Here is an 18,222-nt window from a genome sequence, read left to right on the forward strand (position 1 = left end):
AGGTCGAATGTACTGTAAATTGGCCATTTTGGGGAAATTGTAATTGCTTGGACCTACATCAAACCTAACACTACATGACACAAGACCATGCTCTTTATCCATCTTTCCTCCACATGAGGTGAGCACAATGGCCCTGGCCATTTCATTGCAGTGAGTCTTCCATTTCAACAAAACTTTCTAAATCTCAGAGTTATTAGTGGTTCATTCTAATTTGACTCCCGACTTAATCTAAATTAACGAGGCAGCCCCATTTTCACACACATTTCAATTTCAGCCAATCAGATGGCAGTTTGCCATATGCTGCTGAACGCAGCCGCCCTGAGTCATTCAGACCAGACGGTAATGTGTATGCACTAGGTGTTTGTCGATTCAGTGGATTTTATACGAGATTTACCAAAAAATATGGATCTATATATTCAGGTCTTGAGTAAGTGTTGAGACCGTGGATTGAAACATTAAGGTAAGTATCTGATCTTTAGCGTTAAATTGCAAATTTGCCGCGTTCCGCCACATTTTTAAGAGAGCCGTCCTTTTAATGGTGCTTGAATAGCAAACATGGCCGGGTGACATTTATAATGCGATATATTTAGACGGAGACTGCTGTTCACAGATGCTGTGTCTTAATTTAGGTTGTTGTGCTCAGTGGGTGTTGTGCTTTGGGTCGGAATTCCTGCCAGCTAAGAAATGCTTTTTTCAAAGTTTTTAAAGAAAAAGTTGCCATATCTATAATATGATGCTAAAACCCTGTTATGAATGCTTCTGGTGTTCTGTCGAGACTATAGCACTGTACCATGTATACAGAGAGTGAAGTTGAATCTTTTAAACACCTCAACCCATTTTGCTGAATCATAGAAGCCAGCCTGCCTGCGTTTACATCTGAGCAGGACACTCCCACACCCACCCCACCCCACAACTATTCTACTGCAGAAGCACTGTAAACACCTTTATTTTTGAGAGCCTGATATTTTTGTGAGAGGGCGGGTAACAAACACAAAATTAGGGGTGGAAAAATGAAGAAATTGTTTTATCATTGGAAAATGCGCCCATTCGTGGAAATAAATGGACACGAAATCTCAAAAAGATGTTTTCACAAACATATAGGACTGCGAAAATTATGGGATTTACTGTAAAAGCCATTGTACTTGTCTAATATAATGTTGGGTGTCTTGATTTGTTCTTGAAAACCTCAGTGCCTCAGTCATAGGCTATGCAGTTCGGATATGAGCTCCGACTGGGAAATTGTACAGTATTTTATTGTCTGTGAATGACAGCTGAAGCAATCACCATGTTTGTCCCCTCAGCGGAAGCATGTAAGTCGATGGTCTTGGGAACTGACAGACACAGGGGGTGATGCAGAGGGGACAGACCTCCCTTTATTTGAGAAAATTATTTGAAAATGATATGAACGACCATGCAGGAATCCGAACCCCATTGGCACCCCTCCTTTCTGTTTCTGGGCTGTACCTCTGAGACATCTGGGTGCAGAACCCATTATACACAATTTTTATTGGCATCAAGACCAATTAGTGTACACTGCATGTATCAGAAATACCTATTTCTGTGTTGTCCGAGTTGATGAAAGTGTGAAGCTCAGTCAGTGTAAAAAAGTTTTAAAATGAAAGTCACACACAAATATGAGAGGAATCATAAGAAAACCGAATCTGCTCTGATCTGAATGATTTGAGCAGTCGAGCCATGTGTCCTTGTCACCACTGCATGGTTACCATGGAATTGGTAATCTGTTGCCTTCGGATTTCAAGGGGTTGTTGCTGGGGTGTTCAGCGCCACTTCATGTGTGAAGTCCATGTGCAGATATTTTATATGGGCTCTTTGCTCTCCATTTGCAAGTCAAGTTACAAAATACTCTGTGGTGTGTTCCACTGAGCTTTGCCTTCTGGCAGGGTAGTTTGAGGAAAACAGTTGTTAACCATCAGCTGTTTGACCAGAGCCCTCAAATTGTTTCCTACCCTTGCCAGCCAAGCACAGGCACTATGTACAGTTGTGACATATTCCATCATCAATACATCCAGTTTCTGGCCATTTCTCCACTCCTCAGTACAGTGAATGAATAGTGTTCACCCTCAGGCAGTTCACCATGAGTTGTTTGAACAGAGCCCCCAAATATTTTTGCCTGCCCTTGCCAGCCAAGCACAGGCACCATGTACAGTTGTGACATATTCCATCATCAATACATCCAGTTTCTGGCCATTTCTCCACTACTCAGCACTTTGAATGAAAAGCACACACCCTATGGCGGTTCGAACCATAAGCTGTTTGAACAGAGCCCCCCAAATCATCGCCTCCCTTGCCATCAAAGGCATGCACAGACACCATAGTGACATGTTCCATCATCAACACACTCAGTCTCTGGCCATTTCTCCACCACCACTTTGAATGAAAAGTGCACACCCTTGGGCGACAGAATTTGAAGTCCACAATAACCATACAGACATTCTAAAATACTTGACATAGAATTTCCTGAACGAGTTACCCAGGTTTCTTTGTTTGCGAATGTTGAAGATATTGAATTCATGATGAACTACCAAATTTTAAGACTGTAGTGTGGTCTCAAATTGGGGAATGTTTTTACCAGCCATTTTCCAGATACTGTGAGGTCCATGCAGTTTGTGATGTGTTGGAGGTGTCGAATATCTCAATTGGCGTCAGAGGAGTGTCCCAGGATGTCACCAAGGATGGCATTTACCCTTATGGCTCCAGTTGGTCGATTCTAACTTTTGAAGATGTCTCTCGGTTTTTCAAGTTGGTGTATTTTTTATTGGTGGTTATGCAGCATGATTTACAAAGCTTGTGTTCCTACCTTTGAGGTCATCAATTCTATTGTCCAAAAGAAAATAATTCTGGGCCACCCTGTAGAGTATGATCCTTGATAGTTTCATAAAAAATCATATTTTGAGGCAAGAAAGTGTGACGCAGGTATTGTGATGCTAAACCTGAAAGTGAGTCATGTCTCCATTTGATTGGCTGTAATGTCAATATTCGGAGGTAACTCATTACGCAGAATATCTAAGCTCAGCGTTCTCATCCTTGTTTTGGATGCTATCTGTGGATTAAATGTCTTGTCCAAATGCTCGCCGTCTAACAGAATCCACCTCAAACCGCTGCAACAGACGCGCACCAGGGGTTGCACACCCTATCACAGTATTCATGAGTGGGGATGGAGCATCGAGCACATTCATCCATGCATCCTAGACCTTTAGAGTTGACTCAAGTTCCCATTCATGGACCCTGCAGGGGGTTTGATGACAGTTGACAACCTTTGTTGAAGAATACAACTAATTTCAATGAAATAGTATAATTTTTCAATAAGCCTTCAGGCACAATATATGCGCCATCAGATGAGTTTCACAAGTCTGATTCACGCATCTTGCACCAAACCTTGTGTGCATCATGGACACTCCTCACACAGCTTATTTGGTCCAGGATAGAGTGAAAATTGTGACAAAATTGTCAACCTATCTTGACCAGAATCATCAGTGCATATACAATGATTGCTGTAATTTTGGCTCCCTTTTAGCCAGAAATATTCTTTGGTGCGTTATGATCTCAATTGCTATAACTTTGGCTTTGGTAGTTTATTTGAATAAACCTGGGTGAATTGTGTTTTTACAAAGGTGTCGATGCTGTACCTCCAGTTTACATGGTTTTAGGGCTCACGGCTATGAGACCATCTGACAAAATCGTGAGAATTTTCGAGAGGGTGGAAGAAAATGCACTAGCAATTTTAGGGTTTGTGAATTTTCATAAAAAAGAATTTGGATTGAAGTCTCAATATGAGGAAGGTTTGAGACATTGGAATTTAGAGCAGCTCTGACATTGGAATTTATTCTTATGTGGGTAGTCCAGAAAGACCCTTCTGTTCTCTATGTCCCTGATCAAGGCACTTAACTCTACTTCGCCCAGGGGTGTAAATCAGTTTTAGGTACACACAAGTTGGAACTTGGATTTTGTTGGACCGGTCTCTGGTTTAGGGCCTGGTTCTCAATAATAAAAAGCTGCAGAAACTAGCATACTTCCAACAATGCTTTGAATACTTTTCGGAATACTTGCATTAATTGAGTGATACCAATATGGACAAACACCATCAATTTCTCCGCCAATATAGGCCATCTGGGATCAATATATATTGACACTTGGCTAATGAGCTGCAACTCAAGTAATAGGCCCCCAGCTGTAGTGTAATAATTGCATCACAGTCGAAACTAGCTCTTAAAGACTTTCACCGTTTGTTACATATTTGAAATTGGTAATTGAATTTGAAAATTTCAAATTTTGTAAATACGTACTGACATAAATTTCAACAAGCATTTGTGTAGACAGATCTGTAAATACTATAAATACCAAGTTTCAGCAAATTTGTATTGTGTACAAAACTGCATTTCTACTTTCCTGGGCCATCAGTTCTACGAACGATGTAACCCTTAAATTACCACATTGACCTTGACCCACAGTCAAGAAGTCACGATGTCGCCTGGCGTTCAATGTTTATGAGCCGTAATGGCCCCATAGCGTAGCGGCTTATCTTGTGCAGAATTTGTGATATATTACCATCCCCGAGCACGAAAACATCGTTTAATATCCACCATTATTCTTCTGGCAACCTCCAGCTTGAAGGGATCGCGGCACATTTGATATGATGAATTATCCAGGATTAAAACAGGAGCGATGTTTGCCGCGTGGGTCTCCATTGCTGGCAACTTTGGATTAACTCGCATTGCGTCTAGCTTCATTTCAAGATAATGCTCCTGGACCTTCCCAAGTTATTTTCTTGCCAAGAGCACGTAGGAAAAACATGCAGCCGATTGTTGTTTTCATATTCTGAATTCTAGAACGATAGCCATAAATGGTAAAATAGCGTGTTCAAGTGCTAGCGCAGCACTTGCACGAGTAGCGCCACAGTTATTTTTGTGTCTAGCGCCTAAAGCGCAGCACTGCAATCGAACTCAATATCTAGACTCCTGCTCAGGAAGGCCAACACCTCAGCTCAGTAAGAGAGAGTATCCACGTTTCCTGGAGCACAGTGTCCATTGGCATTAACCATGAGAGTGCTTACATAATCCTCTGGACACAATGACCAATTGTATTGTCAATCTTTAGACACTTTCCCCAACAACCCCCTATCAATTCACCTTTGGACTTGTGTCTCGCAAATGCCATTGTTTTGGCACAGGTGTTTCTATTTTAGCCCTGCAAACAGTTCCACCTGAGAGAAACCTTTGGAAGGGAGGTGAACCCTTGCTCGTCTCTCCAGTTTAAAAAGTAATTTCATTTAGATCTCAAGAAGGATTAGACGCATTATAGGAAATTACTCGAGTCAAAAGATTTTGGCCGATTATAGGATGGATTGGGCATGATCTGGTCGCTGGTGTCATCTTCACATGGCCACTCAATCATCACCGCTTGACCACCAAAACGGGTGTCACTTGACCGTTTAAATTATCGTCATTTGACCGTGGTGCATGATTATCTGAGGGTTGGCAAGTGGTTTGGTCATCATTAGAAGTAGTTTGAAAGCCTAGTTAAAACACTCAGGAAGATGATACCGCCATTTGAATACTCATGAGGTTGGAGGGAACTTGTGATCAATAAAAGGAGGTATCTTTATTAGCTGTGGGTATTTTTTAGGGATTTGTATTGAAAACATACTCCTTAAGATTAATCAATAGAAATTTATTCCCACCTTAGGTTTTAACCGAGTTCAGAAAAACCGATTTATTATATAAGCGTTTCGTGATAGGTTTCCTTTAACTGACTCAGGCTTGAAAACACAACATGAAGGTGAAAAAAATTGTCATGTTGCCCGCTCTGGCTCTTTGGAAATGACTTGTTCGTTCTACATATCACGCATTACAAGTGAACAAGTGGAACTCTATCACGGCATGAGCATCCACATTTTTGCTGTGTCTTGTCATTAGCTTGAGGAGGGGGAGCTCAAGACACACCCATTGACAATGCACTGATCATCAGACAGTGGATGTGTACTTCTCTTACCATTAGCTCAGAGCCAATTATCACCTTCCCCTCCTGAAGTGTCTTTCCAAACAATCTAACATAATCAGCATCGTTGGCTAATTCTACGTAATCAAATCAAGGGACTTCTGGGAAATGTTGGCAACATTCACTAGCTCCTTTAGGATTCCTCTGGTATTCCGACCAGGTTTGTCGATGTTTATGGTTGCCTTGATGCACCCTGATTTCTTAGATCTCGGAAGATTGGTTGTTGCTCTGATTCTGACTAGTGATGGAATATTTATCACTGCTTTCTGGTTGTGTGTATTGCACAAAAGGGAAATTGCGGTTGGCTACCTGGCCTGACATGACAACTTACCAACTCACTAGAGTTAGGTGGGATTTTACTGCAAAAGGAAGGACCTTCCAGGAAATCTCCCAGAGAATTATTATTTCACTGCAGCCATAATAACACATGATGTTTGTGAGGGTCCAGTGACAGTGGTCTCAAGGCCTTCAAAAACTTGGCAGTGTTTGAATAATTTGATATAATTGGTACCAAGTATGATCCACAGCGGTACACACTGTCAGCTGGTGCAAATACTGAAGAAGTTGGATTAATGATTGGAATCACTTGAGCATAATTTGTGTCAAGTGGCACTTGTGATTCTTTCATACTTCCAGTCACCTTTAGTTAACGCTGTACCAACACAACGAAATATCAGGCAACTGTTTAAAGTGAGATCCCTACCATTGAACAATGGCTGTCCAGATGGCTCCTCCGAGATCTAATCTGTATCACTTGTCCAGATGAGGGGCTGTATTGTTATTTCATGTGACTGTTAAGTGTAATACAATGTGTTTAGAGAATGATTATACTGTGAGTGTACAGTTATTCCCTTGGCTTGTGTGATTTTTTGCCGATTTTGAGCTGAATCATGGTGGGGAAGTTGTCCACTTAGGATGTGCTTGCCCAACTGTATTTTAAAATGCCATTCCACTAATCTTGACAATTTTTAGAAGCTAACTGAAACATGGCTCTCAGGATCACTGTGCTAATCAAATGTACAGTTCATCCTGTCTAAAAGTCCTCCACCTCTCACCAATTTTCTGGCTAGATGTGGTACCAACATGCATCAGACAATCACCATGTTGAGCTAAGTCTACTGGAAAGCAAGGATTAAACATGAACATAAGTTGCATTGCGGTTGCTTGCTAAGCAATCTTGGTTGCAAAGAACAATTTCATAACTCAAGTGAGATTCCATGAATATGATTGGCTGATACACGTCACGTGACCGTGTGGTATTTGCAATTTTGCTCGCTCCAGCCGGTCGACATTTCGCCATGTCTCCTGACGGGCTCACAGTTGTTGGATCTTCATAGCTTTGCCACCTTTCTGCTGCTTATGAACAACTTCTTCCTCGGCCCTGGGCCAAAGAAACTGTCGGGAAAATATTCAAGACGAGGTGAAGATGTGCCATCTCCAAACTTGTTTCCCCTGCTCTCAACTGCCAGAGATTTCAAAGGAATCCAGCATTGTTTGCACCAGCTGAAGAGAATCTCACAAACCTACTCTCACATTTTCATACGTTTTCTCTGCCTCATGTAGCAGTACCTGAGAGCGATTTAGGGCTATCATACTCCACCATCTGCTAACATAGAGCTAGTACATTTCTATCCATCAATATAAACCTTTCAAGTTGATGATGTAGCGATTTCCTTTGGACAATATAACGATGTTTAGGATTCCTCATCCTCCTGCAAACAGGGTCTACAACATGACTCCACCCTAGGCCAATCAAATTTGATTTCATGGTTCTTGTCAGTCGCTTTCAGGAAATCTTTGAGGGCCTGGTTTTGTTTAACTTTCATCTTTCATCATCTTAAAAACCGGGATTTTCCTGGTGAAATACAAAAATCCATTGAAATGAGTTCATCAGTAGAAAACTGAAAAATTGGTGAGGCTTTGGAAAATTGACATCATCAGGGGTTGAAATCACACCCCGTGCATATTTATTTGTGTTTTTCAGTTGCTCTCTAAAGGTCTTGTAATTGTAGCGAAAAGTCATTTCTGTAAAGATTTGGAGCAGTATGTACTGTAATGAACTGCATTGGTGCAGGTTCAAAACCAGTTGAGGGCCGTGACAAGAACCTTGAAAATGTCATCAACATTCAGTGGCCTTACTCACAAGGGAGTAAGTATGTTTAATGAAGTTTCCTCCCCTTCTGAATCCAGTGTCTAAGACTTGGTTGATCAAGATGCTATCGGCACTGACCAACAGCTCTTGAGAAAACTACCACGCATTCCATTTTCTGTCTTTTCATAGCAGATACCAAAAGAACCTCTGCAATATTTTCAAAAATCTGATTTGTGATTTCAGCTTCCAATCTTCCAGAAACTCCCCTGGGAATTTTGGGAGTCTTTTTGTGCACATGTACATTTGGGTGTGAACTACTTGTTAGGGCTCAATATTAGCACCTTCATTGCAATAAAAACCTCTCAGCTAATTAACACAAGCTTGATTATTGTTTGTAACATATGGCTCTGTTATGGTGGGGGTTATGGAAAACCTTATTCATTGATGATATTATTGATCAAACGCATGTTTATGGTGTGGAAACTAATTGATGAGATACAATCTTGGAAGGACAGGTCAAGGGTATTCTCCCCTGGGGTGCGGGGGTGGGGAAAACATCTTAGTAATTTATTCTTGTTTCTTTAAAGGCCTACGCTGTTCGTTAAAATTTTTGAATTTGAAAATTTTCAATTGCATAAATACATACTAGATATAGATATAAATTCCAGCATTGCCTTTCTGGAGACAGATAGACAAATACTGTAAATACAAAGTTTCAACAAATTTGTATTCATAATAACTGTACTACAGCATTGTGTATTAGTGGATTTCTATAACTGGACCACAAGTAATTACAAACGTTGTACCCCTTTAAGGTGTCTGAGAAAGATCAAAACAATGAAAGTTTTGTAAAAACTGTAAAGTAGAGTTTTGATACCAACTTTCAAGATTTTCCCGTGTTGCCATGCAGTTTCCTGCCACGTGACATCTGATCATAGGCAACCGTGGTTGGGCAGTCTTATATATCAGTTGGTCATGTTCCTTTTAAAAAATAGCGAGCAAACCTGGAGATTAAGAGGCACGTTTAACAAGCAGGCAGATCAAAGGGCTTAGCGTAATGGGCCTAGCTACTTGAGAGTTTAAGTGGCATTATACATTTGACAAGGGCCTGACTAATAAAAGAGGGGCCGAGGTGGCATAAGTCCTTGGGTAAAGAAGGGTCTTATCAAGGTGTGAAGGGGTTGTTGTAGGGGCTTGTCTTCCTGTGGACAGTAAGCTGTGTCAACTCTCCTTGGTTTGCAAAATTAACCCTGAATGGACTGGAGGCATTTTAAGAAATCTTCAAAGAAAAATGGTTTGGAATCAGGCATCAAATATTTGTCTTGGTCTCAAGAGCATATGAGAATTAAAAGACCAATTTGAGTTTGAAAGCATGTTGGAAAATTGTTTTTGAGGTGACTCCCTGTCAAAACCAGAACTCTAAGGCCATTCTCTTAGTTACTTCTGTAGCATCATTGGTATGCAGATTGACTCCCAAGGGTATGGCTACCAGCAGGCCTGGATGACTATCGTGTCTCATTGAAAAAGCCCTTTTAAAAATACATATCTAGGGCAAGTACAGATCCAGATGTTCCCCATAAAAAATGCGAGAAATATCTTAGAAGTTGTCCTTGTGGTTGAAGGGAGATCAGTGATTGATAGTGGTTAGACACCAGGCTCAGAATGAGGAGGTCATTGGTCCGACTCATGTAAGAATCACTACTGATTCGCTGTTGTATCCTTGCACCAGACATTTAACCCTTAATTGCTTTGTTTAACCAAGGTTCTATACACCTAAGGACACGGTGTCAATAAACTCAATTGGTACCTAATCGTAGTAGCACACAAAAACTCATCCTGCCTTGGAGGAGGATTATTCCCTCGAGAACAACTCTTGTAAGTGCATAGCAAACACTGAAGAAGAACAAAATAAAGAAGGCTAAGGTGTGAGAATATAATAACCCCCCACTGTCTTTCTCAGGCTCCTGGATCACCAATGCGCATGAGTATAAGTTGCCCACATGAGTTCAACCTCAGTAGTCCATATCCTTCAGAACCACAATAGCTGAACAAGGCGTTGTCTTTGCAATCAGATGAAAAAAAAGAAAACCAGTTTAGAAGAAAGTTCAAAGGATGAATTCATAACTTCAAAGGGGTTAAGTCCCCACAGGAATCACCCCCCCCCCCTCACTTTGTGACAGGCTCCCCCACCCAGTGGTCATGACAAACAGGGCCGACCACTATTACTTGTTTGGCCAAACTAATAAAAAGACAATAGACTTTAACAATGTTGGAAGCATCAATAGACATGGCTCCACAAGGGGTCCATACACCTGCCAGACAACAAAATACTGGAATAGGACGTTGTTGGTCGGTGTGAAATACCCTAACACCCATGCAGACAGGATAATCACGCCACTGGTCTTGTGGGCTTTGCCAACACTTCCCTCTATGAACCCCCTATTATTTCTGGACAGTATGGCACCCTGTTGGCTACCACTCGAGGGTATTGTTTTAGAGAACTTGAGCCAAAACGCTATAAATCACATCAAGAGATTATAGTGGATTTTTAGGCAGACTGTGGACAGCTTGGTGCAAATTACAATAAGGTCTTTCCCAAATTGCCTAATGTGTTTAGGGAGGTGTAATTGCCATCAATTTGCTGAGCATAATATTGTGACAGTCCTAGATGGTTTGAAATTTGTGATCAATGTGACTTTTGCTGACAAAACAATAAAAATCCTTTGGCAGACAGTCCTGTTAGTCATTGGGTACGTAGGTTTTCAGCATTTTCAACCACTTCAAGGTCTTTCCCAAATTGCCTAATGTGTTTAGGGAGGTGTAATTGCCATCAATTTGCTGAGCATAATATTGTGACAGTCCTAGATGGTTTGAAATTTGTGATCAATGTGACTTTTGCTGACAAAACAATAAAAATCCTTTGGCAGACAGTCCTGTTAGTCATTGGGTACGTAGGTTTTCAGCATTTTCAACCACTTCAAGGTAAAATGGTACAAGTCTAGCCCCTTCAGTGTAGAAAACCACTGGCAGTACAAACTAATGCACACACAAACTATAATTGTACTGGGCTATGATTGTACCTCCTTACTTTATACCACATAAAGGATTCATTTCAATGTTTGTGAATTTGGCAATAATATTTTGCATACCCAGATACAAGAAGGTTTTAAGTCTCATTCGAAGGACTGTGAAGAGTCAGGAATTTTACTTCCCTGAAAAGCCACGCCGGTTCATCCAGAAATACAATCCTGGGTTCTCCCCGGGATCAAACCCGGGCCCAATTGCGTGGTAGCCAGCAGTGTTAACCACTAGGCTATGAAGCTCCTACACAATCCTGGGTTCTCCCCCGGATCGAACCCGGGCCCAATTGCGTGGTAGCTAACAGTGCTAACCACTAGGCCATGAAGCTCCCTGTTTGGATATAGACAAATTGGGTTGGCGACACCAAGTTGTCCAATGATCATGATGTCATGTTCCGACTTGCCCTTTCACATTGATTTCGTGGCAATCGGTCTAACATTGGTGAAACTAGAGTATATACGAAAACTCAAAAACCATTATAGGTTTGTTTACAATAAAAATCACCTACAAAATCTATCATAAAAGAAATGAATGGCTGACAAGATTATAGTTCAAACAGACATGAAATTAGTGTCACCGTGAATCAATGCAGACCATCTCTTCTTGTGTGCACCAGCCTAGGATGGGTTGGCCTTTGGGGACAAATCCAGCCATGAAAGGGCCGCTGACAATAACGTCTATGCCTATGGGCCTATTTTGACAACACGCTCCACTATTGGATAAATGTCTAGTGTGTTTGGGCTAAATCATTTGACAATCTCGGCTGTCTTCCATTCTCATTTTCCAGCTCAGCGTGATTTACAAGATGTACTATATTTACAAGACCTAGTTTTCAGATCTTGGGGTAGAGGGTATTCATGTGAATGAGATTTTCAATCAGCAAACTTTGGTCAATTTTGAATGGCACACTTTTCTATTTAGTTGCATGTCTGAAAATGTTTTGCCATCATGTATGGCTGGTGGTTACGGTCATAATTGATGATACAAAGTTTTCAACAATAATTTCTTTTCTGATTTCTGTTCAACACAAATCTCTCTGTGCTGTTGACAGGAAGGTTTGTGGCAACCACATCAAGTGCCTTCATTCTTTCTGTGTATGATGTAAAAAAAGGGCAGGCCTACTGTGTTGTCTCGCAGCAGTAATGGCCTCATAGAAGACTTTAAGTCAGCCTTGGAAGACCCTTTACTAAACCACTGTGGGAGAGCATGGACTGTCAGAGACAAGAATTACTTGCCTTTCTTTGAGTCAAGAGTTACACTGAGGTGCTTGAAGGCCATCATTGAGACGGGCTATAATCAGGCACAACTTCATTCAAGGGGGTGTGCCAACATGTATTAAATGGTACTCCAAAGCCCCATGCTGCTAATTGTGTCCATATCAATGCCTTCATCAACCGCCAGATAAAGCGCTACACATCAGCCAGGAAACGTCAAGATCTGGCGGAAATGATGGCACACGATTGGCTCAAATTGGCACCCTAATTCATCTAATTCATTCCAGTCAAGTTTGAGTGGTTCTCATACTAAGATGACTGCCTTTCATTTTGCTGACGGATTCTGATTTTGATCTTTGATTGATGTTCTCCCAAATGATGTGTATTCATGACATTATGCATGTGTGATACATGTATAGTGTCATAATGCTACAAAAATCCTGGAGCATGTCCAAAAGCTGACATCCATAACTATCGCTTGCGAGAGAATCAACCCAAACTTTAGTGCAAATCTGCCATTGATGACACCATAGGTGCCACAAACTACTTCTTTTGACTTTGATTCAAAAAAACGATACAAAGACACCATTATGTTTAAAACTTAAAATCAGCTACCATGTTCTTTATCAAATCAGTGATTGATACCATTATTTTGAGGAGATCTATTTTGGCCAATTCTCTCTGCCACCAGCACAACCTCGTCACAATCGTCATATGATGGCGACGCAGACTGTTACTAATGGTGACCACGAATGCCATTAGAGAGACTATGTACCGCAATCTCGTCCCCAAGTCGACCCTCTAACATTTGTAGTGCAAAATCAGACTCGCCAGTCCATGAGTCTGGTTGCCAGAATAAGGCAAACCTTGTGTTGCATTACGATACCAAATTGATAAGGTGTTCTATTTACAAAATGACATCAGGCTGCCAAACTGTAAAAAAAATACTTTAAGATTTGTTGGGTATGTTTGTCTCTCACATTCTTTTCAAGTCATAAATCTTGTCTGCTATAAGACAGAATGTAGAATGTCATGTCAGGTCAAGAGAGTGCACGCCCCTTGTTTGACAGAAAGTGATAGAGCACGTTTATCAAGGAGATGTCTGATAGAGTTCAAGTTGAAGTTCAATTAAAAAACGTGGAGCTTCTTTCGTAAATGAAATATAGAAACTAGGTTAGTGTCCTGCCTTTCCGAGGTATCGAACTGACGCACCACCAACGATCGCTAGTAATTAGAATGATTTTCTTGTGATTTTTCATTGTATCTGACACAGTCTTACTTACTAACATTCGGGTGTCTGCGCAATTTAGATATTGTTGGGAAGTAAACATAAGAGGAATACTGTTTGCCCTCGGACAGTTTTGACTTGGCAAGAGGGTTCAACAGGACAAAAATTCATTTTACACACCGCAATATCAACTTAAAACCAATTACTCCCCCCCCCCCCCCATTAAAATCTTAAAAACTGTCACATCACCTCTTAAGCAAGACTCATTACACCGGAGGGACCTTTGAAGGCTTGTTTGTTCATCCTTTAAAATTTAAGAAGATTAAATTCGAATTTATATTTCCTGAATATAAATTTCAACAATTCCGTTGTGTAGACAGATATACAAATACTATAGATACCAAGTTTCAGTAAATTTGCATGCATAAAAACTGCAATACAGTGTATTTCTCTTTTCCTTAAATGTGCACCTAACACCCCCTAATGAATAGTGGACTGATCCATGTAGTGTATAGTGCAGTGTTATTCACAAGGTATTCAGAGTTGGAAAGCCAGTGTTGGTGGTGGCTCTTCTCCTAGTTTAGTCAGGAATATATTTATTTATTTCCATTTTGAGACAATTTTGGCACAGTTTTATGAATGTTTGAAACAGGATTTTAAGGAGTAATATCAGTAGTCAAACGTCTTCTATTTCAATTGGATTTAATTGGTGATTTGCGGATAATAATTCAGACCAATCTTCGACTGGAAGTTTAGATTCACCAAGCAGCTCTCCAGCGAACAGGTGAGTTGTGGAGTGTAGGATGTGTAATGGTACTGTGCATGTGTAAATTGATTGGTGATGACTGTATCTTCTATTATCTGGATTTGTTGAGAAATATCGTATTAATTAATGATTCATTGATGATCATGTTTCATTATATTTCAGGCTTTGTCGAGTTGCAGCTTGCAACTTCATACTCACGTGTGCCCAATTTGACTTTGCTGCCTAATCGAATGCATAGATAAACTACCCTACTGAGATACAGATATTTTCTTAAAGGCCCTGTGTAGGCAGCAGCTTGATCGGCAAGTTAAATTTACACATGGTCACCGCCAATAGGGGTCTGTCTGATCTTACAGTACGTCAAAACTATTCACGCTTGTACCAGGAATATATCTAGTGTTGAATCAAACATGACCCAATGCCCTTGCTGTGCATATTGGTCTTCTGAAGATGGACAATTTGACCTTCCTGCACCTGCCTATAGTCCCTCTTTAAAGACCTCGGCTACACCTTCAACAAAATGAAAATTGACCTTGAATTGAACAATATGCCATTGTTAAGTAAAGGGTTTTGTCAACTATAAAGGGCCTGAAAGTCAATCGGGGTTGATACCAGACCTCTGTATTAATAAATAATAATGATATTTAGTTCTTATATAGCACTTTTCCAGGTTTCCCTGCTCAAAGCGCTTTTGGGATATCATTATTACCCCGGTCTGCACAGAAATCAATCAGGGGTTTCAACTCAAGGAGCAACCAGAAGGCGCTCACTTGAACTCGATTAGTTAGGGAACAAAGCAGTGTGACTCGGCCAGGAGTCCAACCCACGACCTCCTGATCATGAGGCCGACTCTCTTCCACTGTGCTACCGCTGTCCCTGTAGATACAGTGTATGTGAGGGGCTGTTTCTCAGTATGAACTTCCTTGTTTTCTGGATTCTCCTAGACCTAAGACATGAAAGGTCAATTTCTTCCTACTTCGCTGAGTAAAGGCTCCTAATCTGCTCCTAATCTATATTCTACTAAAGCTAAGCGTTGCTCTCATTTGACATTCAACTCGCAAAAGTACACTCACTTCTCAACACAAGATCGCTCAAATCTCTTTCAGTGTGATGAATGCAAAGATGAAAAATTGTCTGGCAAATATTTTCACGGGAGGTTTGCGCTATTAATATTAGCATTCATTGAAGTGTCACACAGGTCAGGCTTTACATGAGGAACCTTTGTGTTCAAGCTTTGATCTCGGGGTGTGTGTTTTTGTACATATTCCTATTCTTCTGCTCCAAACCTCTTTATGAGGACACCACTGGGACCAGCTGAATGTTAGATAATGTTGTGCGGGTCCATGTAAATTTCAAGAATCTAGAAAATAAGGAATCCAAAGGAATGTCATCGTTTTGGCCTGCAGTTCCAGTAATACCATTCAGTATCCAGTAATACAGTCCAAATCATGATTGTAATTCGGATCCCTAAATTCGCATCATTGGCGTGTCAATGATGCGCTACCAAAACATAGAAATATGAGCGTATCATTGGTGCATCATTAACGTGCAACTCACAACAAATGCACCAACTAAGAACACGTCAGAAGGCCTATTAGCCAACTCGGACAAAGCCATAAGCCATGAGATGCGACTTTTTGTTCCTGGTGAAACACGAATAGTTAGCGCCCAAACGAAATGGTTATTTTGAGTCTTCTCCTTGATTTGCATTTATCCATGTCCTCATCATTGGAACGCAGTGGAACTTCAGGGCAGGGGAAAAAGACTTCTATGCTTCAATATAAAACGGTGATGGATGCCTTGCCACAAAATTTTCTGGTTGATGATTTTATGGATTATCTTTCTTTTCGCAGCAACTATTGCATGTATTGTAGGGTCAGTAGCCTACTGTTCTGCTCTCAAGAATACGCAAAGGTGTTGGGGTCCTCTCCATGTGGTGATGTGATGCAGTCAGCTGCACTTCCTCCCTCCATCACAGTTTGTGCAGATGATGGCAATTCCTTCTTTGACTGGATATCTTCTTGTAAACTGGTTTGGTGTCTTCTTATAGAGGGGTATCTTTGAAGTGGAGGTGTCCACACTGGGGGGTTTGTATGTGTATCCTGTTCTTCTATTCTCATTTCCAACAATCATTTTGTGTACCTCAGTGAAACACGCACTTGGGCCTCGTTTACACAATGATCTCGTGTTGATTCCTGGTATTTATGCAGCAGTGTTTTGAGCATGTTCTTCATGGGGCGCAGTGTTTTCCACTTTGCTTTTGTCCTGCCTTAACACCCCTACAGTTTTTGTTTCCCATTTTTGCACCTGGAAATAAGTGCGCACCAAGACTAATTCATCCTTCAAGTGGGTAGTTTCGCCAGACAAATTTTGAGACTCTAAGTTTGAATGAAACTGAGGTGAAATGAAATCTAAATTGTGTCAAAATATGGTTACATTGGGACGAATTTTACTGTAACCGGTTGCATCACCCAGCCAAAAGCGAGAATGGGGGGGGGGGGGCTCATGGGGCTTTTCAAATCAAACCAAGATCTATAACCCTCTGATTGATAGTCTAATGAGAGATGCAGTTCATATAGCAGGGACATACTGCAAACAGTGATGATTGAACATGAATTGTAATAGCTTGTCTAGCACTAAAACACCACTGACATCCTTGAAGAAACAGGAATGTCAAAAACCTTGGAATTTCTCCTGGACACACAGAACACAAAGTGTCTGCCTGGTCAACACAATCGGGGCAAAACCAGAGTCTTCAGAGTTGGGAGTTGAGTTGTTTCTCTTGGCTTGCATGGGTTAACAGATGTCAGAGATGGCAATAAAAACAGAAGATATCATAAGATATGGATAAGCTGCCAACAAATGATTACACAATCTTAGGCAGGGCTTTATCTAGTCAAGATTTGTTTTGTGATTTAGGCCAGCAGTCATATGTCCGAGCCTGGCTTGTTGTACGTCTAGTTGACACTATTTCTCCGCATATCAGGGTTTAGTAATCCCTTTTTGGCCCTCAATCAGTTCCTATCTTATCAGAGTTGTTTTGATTGCGATATTGACAAGAATTCTATGATATCATAATCAAAACATTAAAAATTTGTCTGTGAGGTCAATCATTATGTCTTGTATAAACATGTCTGAGTGTTCTTAGACAAAAAACTTAACTGGATGTTCAGTATGTCACTCAATTCCATAAAGTGCATCTTCATTTTTGTTCAATATTTGTGATGCTGCACGATCCCTTACTTCACAGAGCAAAGAAGGATTCAGGGTTCTGAGGTAAAGTTCCCAAAGTATTGCATGAGTGAAGGCATGGGTAGCTTGCCAGGCGAATAAACTGATGATTGTGGAGTTGATTTCCTGTAGAAAAACACACTTGATTCAGCATGACATTTGACTACCCTGCAGTTGCTTCTCCTATCCGAGAGGTAGATTAGAAACTGGTGCCGGTAAGGAAAAATCGCTGAGCTCTGTTTGAGCAACTCCTTCGAATTTCTCTGAAAAGTTTCAGGAATGACCGCGACATATTTGGTCAATTTAAATATTTGATGCATCGGAATATAAACCACAACATTAAAAAACTTTTTGCTCAAAACTATGAGATACAGTCCAAATCACGATTGTCATCCCTAAATTCACGTCATTGACGCACCACCCTGCGCAATTCACGCGAAACAGAGAGAGGTAAGCGCGTCACTGGTGTGTAACTCGCGGGTATGTTGCGCGTACATGTAGTTTGGGCGTCACCGACGCCAGCAGGACAGAGTTCAAATGTGATTTGGACTGTAGGTGACTGATGGAAATGCCCTCAGATATTAACAGTGATTGT

At 40.9% G+C, this 18,222-nt stretch overlaps 1 protein-coding gene across 2 annotated transcripts in view; it reads left to right on the forward strand.

Moving 5' to 3' along the window:
• The first annotated feature begins 354 nt into the window (after positions 1 to 354).
• LOC135502007 (vang-like protein 2) overlaps positions 355 to 18,222 on the forward strand; it is a 48,639-nt gene continuing 30,771 nt past the window's right edge. The window contains exon 1 of one of the 2 annotated variants that reach the window (XM_064794437.1): positions 355 to 460. The gene's annotated coding sequence lies outside the window, so the exon portion shown is untranslated. Of the gene's footprint in view, positions 461 to 14,185; positions 14,415 to 18,222 lie in introns of those variants that run through there. The other variant, XM_064794435.1, reaches the window with a different exon arrangement.

The sequence above is a fragment of the Lineus longissimus genome, chromosome 18, assembly GCF_910592395.1.
Source record: "Lineus longissimus chromosome 18, tnLinLong1.2, whole genome shotgun sequence".
NCBI classification, from domain to species: Eukaryota; Metazoa; Nemertea; class Pilidiophora; order Heteronemertea; family Lineidae; genus Lineus; species Lineus longissimus.